The sequence below is a fragment of the Notolabrus celidotus genome, chromosome 21 (assembly GCF_009762535.1).
Source record: "Notolabrus celidotus isolate fNotCel1 chromosome 21, fNotCel1.pri, whole genome shotgun sequence".
In the NCBI taxonomy this organism is placed as follows: domain Eukaryota; kingdom Metazoa; phylum Chordata; class Actinopteri; order Labriformes; family Labridae; genus Notolabrus; species Notolabrus celidotus.
Window position 1 is genome coordinate 23,584,445 of NC_048292.1, and position 13,266 is coordinate 23,597,710.

General features: G+C 43.7%; 1 protein-coding gene across 1 annotated transcript in view; it reads left to right on the forward strand.

Annotated features, from left to right (window-relative positions):
* Positions 1–13,266, forward strand: part of nav3 (neuron navigator 3) — a 292,564-nt gene that overhangs the window by 167,338 nt on the left and 111,960 nt on the right. The gene's annotated exons all lie outside the window — the stretch shown is intronic.

Genomic DNA, 13,266 nt, shown 5'->3' on the forward strand with positions numbered 1-13,266 from the left:
GCAGCTTGTTGTTTACATCCCTGCAGGCTAACACCATGTCTAACAATCCCTGTGCTGCAATCCAGAACAGTTGTGTGACACATCATTTAATGTAGAAGGCTTGGGTTCACTTTAGCAGGCAGATTTTCTCAACAATATCTACAGCACCACAAGATAAGATAAATAAATGCACTTGTACAGTGGAGCATGAAAGAGGGAGTAGACTAAGGATAACACAGGACTTCCACCAGATCCGTGTCCAGTACAGCTCCGTGCTCTCTCGTCCGTCAATACCCACCGGTTGCGTTTTCAGAACGCAGCATGGAGCAGGACCGCCGAACAGCTGGAGTCATGTGACCAAGGTTTTGCCCGCAGTAATTACTGGATCAAGGATTCTCTCCTGTCTTTCTGGTCCTCTGAAAACCTTTAACCTGTTGACTCCAGGCCTGGCTCCGCTCATCATGACGGTTTGTTATTGTAGTTACGTGAAATACGATCTGGCGATAAAACAGAGTGTTTTATTCTGAAAATGAACTGGATGTTTTCATTTTGTTTTGGTGCCTGACTTCCTGTCCCGCTCCATCTGCTCTGTTGAGATTGATGCGTCGTGCCCCGACATCCGGCAAAAATAGAAGTCTTGTGTATCTGATCCGAAGGGCTCTGACCTGCTGTATCAGATACACAGCCAGAATGCAACGGCGCAGATCCAGTGGAAGTTAACACATTGACTAGAATAGAGACCTGTCAGATCTGGTGCCATAATGGATCGGAGACAGACCGGACATGGATCTGGTGGAATTTGTCCGTAAGAGGTTTGAATCCCAAAATTCGTAATATATGAGCAAGTTTTTGTTTTAATTTGAACTAAATTTGCAATTCCACCAATACAACTAAAAACTACTGCTTAGAATGAAATTGCATTGTTGGATTTCAAAGCAGGAATGCTGAAAACATCCTGATTTCACTTTAATTACAGGCAGTAGGCATCCGTGTGATTGAGCTTCTGCAGCTGAGACTTCAGGATTGAGGGACATTTGAGCAGTTTAAAGGAGTTTCTAACCACAAACTTAAATTGAGAAGTTTAATCATGCAGGGAGCACAAAATCAAAACACAGACTGGCACAGAGAAAGTCCATCACTAACATGGATTCTATCAGTTGCAGGGAGTGACTTCAAAACTTTGCATTGCCTTAAATTCATCAGTCACATCGAGGGTAAAATATTTTGACTTGCTTAATGTTCAAAGTCTGCTGCCTATGATTTCACGTTTAAGGACATAATTCCCTTAAATTCAGCCTTCATTTGGCATTAATTCCATCCTTGTAATGACAACCTATAAACGTTAACAAGGATGAGAAGTCAAACAACCAGCAAATTCAATGAAAACTAAGATGTCAGGTTCAAAGCCTGAAGAAATCCCATCTTACAAAAAGAACAGCTTGTGATTACAGGTTCGGTTTGTCAGGCTGTCACTGACATTCCAGACCTTCAGCATGGTCGTGGCTTTTCCGAACCCAATCATTTGAAGGATAAAGTTAGACTGCAGTGCTGACCGTCCCCTTTGTTTGCAGTCCATTTCAAACACTTGCTTTTTTGTTGTCACACTTCTCATGGTTATTTTACGTCCTTCTTTTATTCAGCTCTTTTTCTTGAGCTGAACATGAAGGCTCTGAGTCTCTGAGATGGAACTTTAAGTGCCTGCATCCTGCAAACAACACATTAAGAGCCAGCTCTGGCTCAACGATGCCATAGTGATAGAATCCAAACTACAAAGAAGCACAGGTTTATATAATCTGAATTCACACGTTGGTTTAAATAATTTACAAATAGGGAAGTGAAAAGCAACTCATGTATTAATGTTTGCAGGTTTATCATGACATTTTCTCAAAAAGCACCTTGTGTTTGCATGACTCTGTTGGACTGATTTAAAGTGAGGACTATAGAAACTGAAGCAGCAGGAAGCTAAGGCTCCTGCCTTTTGTTTTTATTGAGGGTTACCTGTTTAGTTCTGAGCACTTTGTCACTTGCTGTTTGTTTGTTGTTAAAAAAAGGAGGCTGACTCACTGCTAACAAAATCTACCTATGGGTAAAAATAAAGTAATCTTTATCCTTGAACTGAATAAATGAACAGACACAACAACAGCTCCCGAGTGAGGCCAGAACCTTTAGAGCTCCCCCTGGTGACTGTCTGCAGTGTAGGTCATGAAACCTGCCTTCTGAAGCATAACAGATAGAACATCATCATGGCAGTTCTTATCATGCTTATTTATGAGCAAGTGTTCATTTTTCTGAGAAGTGTAGTTTTAATAAAATATTTGATGTTAACACAAAGATGATAGAAGACCGCTCCGTTGGCTAATGCAGCTCCTGCAGCGTCCTTCGCTAACAGCAGGAGAAACGTAATGAGCGCTAACACAAGAGTCATTACACTTTCATACTGTCTGCTAGGGATGGGCAATGTTTTTCGAATATTCCAATATTCTTTCACTAAGTTAAAATAAAAGAGTTACTTTGAATATTTTCTCATTATAAAAGTACAATTTTTCATCATTTTTACGGTGCCTGGTTGTAATACGGTATTCCCGCCAGACAGTGGCTACAGAGTGTCTTAAAGCTGTTTGCTAACCACATTAAGTAACAGAAGAAGAATGCTAACTGCATTAAATAGCAAAAGAAGAAGAAAACATTAGCAACAATTGCAGCGATTTTCTCCATTTCTGAATCTCACACTACTACACACGTGTTTCCAGAGACTGAGCATGGCTGTACGATGTTAACACACACGCCACGCCACGTCACAGAAACACCGACGTAAATGTTGAGATAGACGCTGTCAGTGCCCGCTACTAGCAGCACCTCGTCCTACTGCTGGTTAATGTGACTGCCACACAAACAGGCTGTTATTGGGACAGGTGTTTGTGTTCGTGTTTGTGTGTATGTGTGTGTGTGGGGGGGATTATTTGAATAATCGTTGAATAGATGCCAATGATTATCGAATAGTATTTTGGATTGAAATGCCCATCCCATCATGCTGTTAACTGAACTAGCCTAAGGGATCTTTGACGTTCTATGGATAGTTTAAAAGTGTGTTGCTCAGCAAAGCGGGTGTGCCGTCAGTACCACTGTTCTACCAGTCAGATTGTTTCTATGCATGCCTTAGCTCCACCAGAGCAATATGTCCGCGTTCATTGAGGCCAGGATTTTGGCTTCACATCTCACAATGGGAAGATATGTAGATACATTGTTCTTATAGATATAGAGCCAATGGTGGACACCAAAGAGCTGACATAAGGAGGACATTGTGCGCCTCACCTTATTTAGATTAATTCAGATCGATACAAAAAACTGATACAGTATTACTGGTAAGGATTTTAAATGTGTGGATTTTAGGAATAAGAAGCTTTTGAAGATACTGCAGAAAGCAACCAAACTGGAACTCCTGAAAAGTGCGAACACTGTTGCATTAACTGGAACTCCCTTGATGCCATGGAGTATTCAGAATGATCTCAGAATAACTGCACACTATACTGACACTGATTGGACATTTAGTACATGCACTCCTGCATATGTCTTAATGTGTAACAGTATTAATAAATAAATAAGTAAACTATATTTCACAGATTCAGAACTCTGGAGCTTTCATTGCTTTCCTTTGATTCCCAAATATACTCACGTTAAAAGAAGAGGATAACCTTGGGTATAACTTGGTAACCAGGATTCTAAAATGTGCGTGAGACAGCTTTGACTGGTGGTGACAAGGCTAATAAATCCAGCTCTGATTGATGGGGATGTGTTGGTTCTGTGCTCTCATTGTTGATCTGTGATAAGCTGTGGGCTCGCTGCTTTAGTTCCTCAAGATAGCATTTAATTAAGTCGGGTGGTTGGTGCGGTGCAGCAAGGGCTGCAAGCTTACAGGTGCACTGTCCAAACAACTCACTGTCACACAGTGAGGGAGAGACGGAGGGACGGAGAGACAGAGGGGAAGATAGTGCGAGGGAGTAAAGATAAGGGCTGGGAAGAGGAGGGGATTGAAGAGAAAGTGAGAGAATGAGAGGGATTAGGAGGAAGAGAGGGTGATAAACATAGAGACGGAGAGAGAGAGAGAGAGAGAGAGAGAGAGAAAGAGAGAGCAAGAGAGAGAGAGAGAGAGGGAGTGCTGCAGGCTGCATGCTGGAATGAGCAAGCAGACGGAGAGCTGTGTGAGCTCTGTTTGCCGGCTTCACCACCACTCTGCTGCGAAGAGCGAGGGACCGTTAGAGAACCAGAGTGGAGGCAGGAGGAGTGTGGCAGTGAGGCGGTAATTAAAGGAGGGACAGAAGGTGGAGGGAGAGAGATAAGAGTGAATGAAAGAGACTGTCATTTAATAGGGAGAAAGATAAAGGCAGTGTGAGCGCAGGGAGCAGAGAGAACGTGTTGGTGAGGGAAGGGAGATGAGGCGACTCGTTCATCCACGCCCCTGACTGTGGTGGAGGAGGAGAAGAGAAGGCGAGAAGACAGAAAGAAAGCATGAGGACAGGAGATGGAGTGGAGAAAATAAGCGTGAGTTTAGCTCAACATCTGACCAGGAGTATGGGCTGGATCAATGATGGATCTGGATTCTACCTACATGCCTGAGAGGACGCTTTGCTCTCTGCTCTACACCCTGTGCTTCAGTCCTCCTGGAAGCCTGGACCCAAGTCGGGAGGCGTGCAACGTGGGGACACATCTCAAAGCCTTCTGCATCCTCCTCTTCTTTCTACCCTCCATCTGCTCTCTCACTGATATCGCAGCCAAAATGTGAATCAGAGAGCCACGCACAGGTAGATGCATACTTTCACTCACTGAGCCACCAGAGGCAGAAAAGGTAAGGGAGCAGAGTGAGGAGCAGGGATGAAGCGAGGAGCAGAGTTCTCCGTGTACCAGGGGGGCAGCCCGGCTCGGCGGCCTCCCCAGCCTCTCCCAGACAACCTCAACCTGCGGATCAAGCAGCGCTCGCTCACGAACCTGACTCTGCTCAGCGACGGGGAACAGAGGGTGTACTCTTTTGAGCTTGACGACCCACCAACTCGTCTTCCACAACGTCCAAACTCTTCATCCTACTTGTCCTCCTCACAGCGGGCGGGAGGCAGCCTGCAGGGGAGCCCCAGGAAGGAGGCAGTAGCAAGGGGTGGAGGTGTTCAGGGCACCAGGGCTCGATCCTTATCACTCTCCCTAACTAAAGTGCTTTCTCAATCAGAGCACTCCCTCATACCAGTGCCTTGGCGATCCAAGGGTGCAAGTGGGCGACCCCAGCGGGCTTCCTACAGTGGCTACCCTCGGGCTGACCCTGCACGGAGGTCCAGAGAAGAGGTCCAGAAGGAAGAAGAGGCCAGCAGTGAGCATTCGGATGAGGAAACGGCAGGAGGAAGGGGTGAGAGGAAGAAGGGAGGAAAGGAAAAGGATGGAGGGTACTGGGCGGAGGAGGAGGTTTCAGGAGGAGGTCCTCGTGAAGGAGCAGCTCAGCTGGATAAGGAAGTGATCCTCACCATGCTGGGCGACCTGGAGCAGGCGCTGCACACACAACCCCGCCCACGTAAGTCAACGCAGACGCCAAGTCCAGGGATCCTTGTAGCATGATGCTGTAGACACCTATAAACACAAGTAGCTCATTGATAACATCCCTGCCGCATGAAAGGATTACTATGACAACACTGCAAATTGGGGACTTTGTAAAGGAAGTAAAGGAACTTATGTAAATGTAAAGTGTCTAACACGTGGTTGGTATCGAAAGTGAGCAGAGCAGAAAAAGATGCAATAATCCAGTTTTAATCCGCACCCTTCCTCACATGTACGATTTTAGAACCTCAACGTTTGTGAGAGGACACACCCTCGCACATGTGATTCAGACACACTCTCACAGGTGTGGTGAACACACTAAGAAGCTTCAAGCTTCAGAAGCAGCAGTGCACACAATCAGATTTTTAGAAGTCTACGTGCACGTCATTTTTATCAGCTGCAAACTGTCATCGCCTCAAATGTGGTGCTCTGTTGTGTGCAAAGCATTATTACATGATGTGAACATACGCACAGATACCACAGCCGCTCTATTAACATCCAGCGTGACATAGTGTATCCTTTTTCCTTCTGGAACGAGCACACATGTAGAGACCTGGCTTTGATGTGAAGGTAAAAGGGGATTTAGGGAGGAGGGAGGTGCGGTTCATAAAATGGATAATTTTGTACGTAGTAGAGACGATTATTATGACTCTGCAGACAAAGCAAAGAGAGATGCACAGCACAGCAGTGAGCAGATTATTACTGGTTTCCTTTGAGCAGGTTGAGGCATGATGCAGCACAGAGGAGAAATACCTTGAGATACAGATGATGGAAAAGCAACACCTCTTCTACAGAAGAAAGCTTTTATTACTCTCACCTCCATCGCTGCCTGAGTCACACAGCTGGCGTGATCAATACCTCATCATTACACCTTTTACTTTCCGTGTGTGTGCATGGTTATCTGTACTTGGTTTGTGCATACAGGTGCTTTTATCGTGTGCAGTAATCATTCCAGATAACCAAGAAGCAATTTCATTTTTAAAGGAACTCTTTAATCCTGTCTTGAAAAGTATCCAGCTGCTGTTGTGGCTGCTTTTGTGTTTTCAGCCTCTGGGGAGCATTTGTCTTTGGTTCTTATTAACAAGCACTCAACGTGCTGCAATGCCTGATAGGAAAACACATCCAGAAACATAGCAACAAGCTTGTGTGTGGACTCGTGTGTGTCAATGTGTGTGTGCATGCCTGTTTGCAAGAGTGTGTGAAAGGTGCCATAATTACAGGCGGACGAGTGACAGCCAAATCTTCATTTGGACTAATTTGTGTCATTTGCTGCAACAACAGCCAAGCAAGCTCACGGTTACGTGTAGAGGACAGTGTGCTGGTGTGTGAACTAAGAGGGGAAGATTTGGATGTTTCCTCAGTTTGAGCGAGGGGCATCAGTACCAGCTAACATGCATTATTGAAGGAGAGGATAGAGAGAGAGCATGGAAACACCCACTGCTACACAGTGTGTGTGTGTGTGTGTGTGTGTGTGTGTGTGTGTGTGTGTGTGTGTGTGTGTGTGTGTGTGTGTGTGTGTGTGTGTGTGTGTGTGTGTGTGTGTGTGTGTGTGTGTGTGTGTACAAACACCTCTTTCCCAAATGGCAGTCATTTACATAATGTTGTGTCAACTTTATCAGCAGCAATTCCACCCTCAGTGTGCGTGCGTGCGTGCGTGCGTGCGTGCGTGCGTGCGTGCGTGCGTGCGTGCGTGCGTGCGTGCGTGCGTGCGTGCGTGCGTGTGTGTTTGCGTGTGTGTGTGTAGCTTCCTTGCCCTTTTCCAAACCCCACCCGCCCCCTTCCCACTGACCTGCTCTCAGTTTGGCTGCTTCACAGCCTCACCGGGCCAAGAGCTGGACAGCAGCTTGAATCCAAATGAATGCCTCCTGGTTTCTCACCTCTCTGTAATCATGAATACTGAAGTGGAAACAAAAACATGTGTGTGTGTGTGTGAGAGGCCAGCTCTCACACCCAGCTCGTTTAATGCAACAGCTTTGACGGGGGGCCAAACACATCAAAATAAAAAAGTCATACATGAATCTCTGGATGCTGCTTTCTGATTGTTTCAAGGTGCTGTTAAAGTCAGGTGACATGAAGGGAGTGATGGATGAGTCAAACTCATACACTGTTGAAAACATCGATACAGTCTCAGTGATGTCACACATTGGTTTCTGAAGACGCATTATGAAGCCAAATGATGTTCGGTGCCAAAACCTGGAAATGCTGACTCAACCTAACTTTTGGTCAACCCTGGAAGCAGATAAAGGGCTGGAGCCTCCGGTCTCAACATATGAAGCCCATGCGGAAGTGTTATAAACTGCAGTTCATTGAGCATCCACTTGGAGGCTGGCTCCAGAATGACCGGAAACCACATACACACCCATTCGCAGAAGCCAATCTTTACCGCAGAAATAAACATGTTTACAGCCTGGTTCAAAAAAAGGCTTGGCTCTACGTAGCTAATTTCTCTATCTCTCTCACTTCTCTGATGTATTTCCCATTATTGGAAAGAATTCTCTGCCAACACGGGACTTTCTTACAAGAGAACAGAATTTGATCACCATGAGAAACCAGAAGTCAGTGATCATTCCTTCTATTGGTTACAAAGCTCAAACTAGTTTTCTTAATGTACATAGTATATGTCACCTAGATGATGACCTATTTTTAGTTACGTGACATTTGTAGGATAAGATCAAGCGGCAACCTCCGGTCTCAAACTATGAAGCCCATGCGGAAGTGTTATAAACCTGAAATATCGAGAATCCGCTTGAGGCTGGCTGCAGAAACACCGGAAACCACATAGACATGAATGGGAAAAAGACGATCTTTTCAGCATTAATAAACATGTTTACAGCCTGGTTCAAAAAACAGCTTGGCTCTACGAAGCTAATCTCTCTAATGGCACACACTGTACAGGGGGTAAATTTTTTTCTAACGCGACGGTTCAGAAGATATTAAGATTATGAGTTTTTGCCCAAATAAGGACATGACTGACGTGACTCCCGGTCGGGAACACATAGCTGTTGGCTTGGAGGCTCAAACTCCGCCCCTTTATGTCACACTCTGCCTGGTTGAGTTCCGCATTTCCAATATGGCTTCCGCCGTCGATTGGCCTCAAAACAGCTCTCAGGAACAGATGGGTGACGTCACTGATCATCAATCAATCAATCAATCTTTATTTGTATAGTGCCAAATCACAACAAATGTTATCTCAAGGCGCTTTTACAAACATAGGAGGTCTAGACCACTCTATGTCAATATATATATCTTATCTATCAGAATATATATCACAAAAAAAGAAATGTTCATCAGAGACGACAGATTGGCCATAATTCTCCTGTCAGCCACCACCTCCACAGGGTCCAGGACTGAGCTGGCCTTCTTCACCAGTGTGTTCAGTCTTGCTCTCCTGTATCCTGTCCACCCACAGCAGGTGAAATCCTTCCAATGTGGCATTCGTGTCCGGTGTTAGCTCTGTTAGCATGATGCTACTCTGCCAGTATTTGCCAGTATTCCCTCTGGTGCAGGGTTAGCTCGTCCACCTTATCGTAGATAGATCTCATATTCCCCATAACGGTGGGTGGAAGGACAGGTCGACGTCGTCTCTTCCTAGCTTGCACCTCAATACCAGCACGTCGTCCTTGCCTCCTTCTCCTCAGCTCGCAGGGAACATCGTTTAGCATCAACATGCTATGGGCAGCTAACAGCTGATCTCGTATGTGAACAATGTTACCATGGATATGGACTGATACTACGTCCATATTTTATACAGTCTATGGATAAGATATATCAAAAATGTAGTAGTACTTACAACCATATGATCATCTCATTATTGACCCTTAGTTGTTTTGTTGCCTAAACAAGTTATATGTGACCATTTAACACCAGAACTAAATTTTTTGCTCATCCAAAAACTCAAAATGTGAAATGATAATCAGCTTTATTTTGAAAATCTGGCCATCCATTGCTAGTTTATTTTGGCAATTTCCAATTCACCTAATTTTGATCTCAAACTATTTGTAATATTTTTGGGGGTTTATTATTATTTTGTGAGGACCCTGTCAGTGCTAAACGTACTCTAGAAGGGTTCAAACTGTACCTTGTCATATTTAGAAGCCACTGACCGAGCTGTATATGGCGAGTTGAAGTGACGATGTGTTAGTGGAAACAGCCAGTACATCAGGGTATTAGGTGCTAAGGATTAACTGCACAAATGTCTGCTTCTCTTTAATCCGCTCGCGGGTGCTGAGCTGGTAAATGGCATCCCGGTATTGTGTGTTTTGAATAAATATTAGCTAAATTGAAGACGCTGAAATGTGTGAATGCATGTGTGTGTGTTAGAGTATTGGTAAAGATTGGATAGCCTCTCCTGTGCAGGTTCAGGTGAGAGCATTGCTCCTCTACTGCAGTGGATTGCTCACACACTCAGGCACAAAAAAAACATAAATGCACATACACGCCTTGGGCTGCTTTTCAATGTTGCATGAAGTGTCTGTCCATGATGGAGACTCCAGGGCCAGTTCTCCTCATGACACTTTATAATGGGGATGTAATTGGATCTTCCTCGAAGGGGCCCTGCTGGGGAGAGACGCAGGAAGACATGAGAACGGGAAGAATTACAGATAGGGAAAAACTCAGAAGCTGCAACTGAACATGAAATGACTATAGCATGCCATTCTGGGCTTCAAAGGCGAGTTTTCCGTCTGTCATGAATGTGTCAGTGCTATTTCAAATGTTCTTCATCCTGACAGGAATACATTCAGGAGCTCAGGAGTTTTTGTGCATCAGCTGAGAACACACTGTGACTGTGTCTTCCTCTCTCTTGAGGTTTTGAGCGGGATCGTATGTGCCTGAAAGATTTCTAATTACTGACCAAAGAACAGACGTCTGATATGAGGTTAGAGGTTAAGAACACGAGGCAGCTCCAGCCTCACACAACCTGCAGTGTGTTTGCTCTGCAAAGACAAAACATGACCTCAATTATACCAGACTGCTCTCTGCCCTCTGAGGGCCAGATACAGTATAATTGAGGTCAAGTCTTGACTTCATTTTGAATGCAGACGTTGTACTGTCGGACTTCTGGAATCCTAAACTCTGTAATAATATGATTTAGACAACATCTACCACAACTGAGTCCTGGATCCTTGAAAAGCAGACAACTTACTCAAAATCTAGAAGACCCCAAATTGTAGCTTTCCTGTTAAATGTCTGCAATTTAGTTTTTTAGACACATCATTCTACACAAAACAACATCACGGTAGGTTCTCATGTTGTTTTCTTTCCCAGACACTGAGCCCATAATTAGAACCTTAAACTCTGTTAAAGCAGTTTCACTAAAGTTTCAGTTTCTTGAACTCTCTGCTACACACACTGTAAACCTGAACAGTATTTCTAACTCACAGCCATGAAGGGTACAGCACTCAAAACCAACTATTTAGTCGAACCAACAATTAATTATTGAGTTATGCGAACGATTAATATTGTTTTAACTATATGTGGATCAATTATATTGAGTTAATATCCATGTCCAAATAACAACTTTTGAGTGTACAAAGGGACGCTGCATGTGACATCATCAACTTCACCATGTAAGTCTTCACACACTTGAAAAACCACAATGGCTGTGCTTCATGAAGCAGCAAGTAACGAGGAAAGACAACGCTAAACCGCTGTACCGGTACAGGGAAGACCAACAACGATCCAACAAGGGACAGGGGAAACAGAGGAACTAAATACACAGAGTCATCAACACAGGTGAACACAGGACACAGGTGAGACTAATGAGGGGGATCACAAAACGAGGGAAACACACGAGGGCATGACGTGAAACTAACCTGGAGACACAAGGATTCAGAACTACAAAATAAAACAGGAAACACAAGGATTCAGAACTGCAAAATAAAACAGGAAACACAAGACTGGACTAATAAAACACAACAAGAGACATGGATCACTAAACACTCAAGAGAGACAAAGGAGAACTAATACAGAATAAACACAGGGAGGAACCAAGGCATGAAACACAAGAACAAAACTAACCAAACCATGACATGAACTCAGTTTAATCTAGTATGTATGAATTAAAAATATAAAAAATGTAACTAATACATTTGAGTTGGGGAAACTTGAAAATTTAAAAAAGAAAGAAAACAAATGAGTAAACTGAAATCGTATTTTATAATATCAGTTATACTCAAAAGTTGTATTTCCGCTAATTAAAAACTCTCATGTAATCAGTTACCACAAACCTTTTGATTTGTTCGGGTTTACAGTGCAAACAGAATAAAGAGGGCCTGCAAACTGGACTGCTAGCTTGATGAAAGGTGCTAGATTTTGGATTCCTTTCCCAGGTTTTTACTGGTTGGTAGATCAGCAGCAGAAATCTCCTCCTTTCTTAAAACAGGTCTGATGAGTTAAAATAATAATCAGCATAAGGCAGTTTCATTAAACCTCAGTCTCATTGTGAAGCTCTGCAGCTGAGATGCTGACAACATTAGCGTCATGCAGTTCAGTAATAGTTAAAAACAACAAGGATTTGATCCCAAAAGAAGCCAGAAGGAAATTTTTTCATCTCAGGCTGAGAGTTAGCTTCCATGAAAGCTAATAATTGGTGTCTAAAAGGTAAAACATGAGACTTGTAAAGGTTGATGCAGAGGTTTGGTGTGACACTTAACAGAAAAAACACAGGATTGAGCTGTCAAAGCTTCTTTTTAAAACACTAAATTACTTCTAAATCACAGCTCTGCTCATTAATTGGAGGTTTAAAGCTTTTAAAAGATGTAAAAAAAAAAAAAGACAGTTTTTAAGCAAATTAAATTGATGTGCAGGTGACCATGTGTTTTTAAAACGTACCAGTTTAAGCGTTACACATCTTTCTTCAGGAGAGACGTTACAGAGACAGCTGAAGCTACAACAATCACAGCATGAAAAAGAAGTGATTCCCTTTCATGAAGAGACTTAAGATGTTCAGTGTCAGCTCCAACGGAGCAATTTTCCTCACATTTGCTGTGCCTTGTGAGCAAATTGACTCTAACAATATGCATTGTTACACAGGAGACACCAAAACAGGGAGATTGGTGTCATCGTGCAGGATCAGCTACATATGGGCAGTGTTGTGTTAGTCTGTTCAAATTACATCATTTATTTCAGTGAGGGGAAAAAGCAGGGGCTGTTAAAATGACAAGACATAATCCAGAGCAAAATTTAGCACTCTGTAGATGGATTTTTATTGGGTATAAATGTGGACAGTCTGTGTATTATTGAAGGGGAGTTTATCTTCAAGCCTTGGGGTTAACTCTGAAATGTATTTTTTATAGTTATCCAGGGAAAACTGGCTCAGCTTTTATGCTTATTTTCATCACCCACCTGCTTCATATTCCTGCACAGACACACCTCATCTTTTTTTCTGCTCCGGGCACTGAGTCGTGCCACAGGAGTTTCTTGGCGGCCTTTCCAAACCTCCAAACTACCACAACTCCCTCCTGCTCTCTCTTCCCCTGTCACTGTGATCATAGGAACTTGCTGTCTGTGGGTCTGCTCATCAGTGCTGAGAGAGAGCATGAGATCTGTTGGCTCATTCATCTCCTCCATGGAGACAGTTTCTTTCTGAAAGCACCTTAAAGCTGGAAATCAGTGTGACCGGCATCCATTCTATGTCTCATGCCACTTGTTAATTACCCATTCTGTGGTACCCGCCGGTGGATATAGGCTAACTTGATGAGCTAGAAGAGGGAC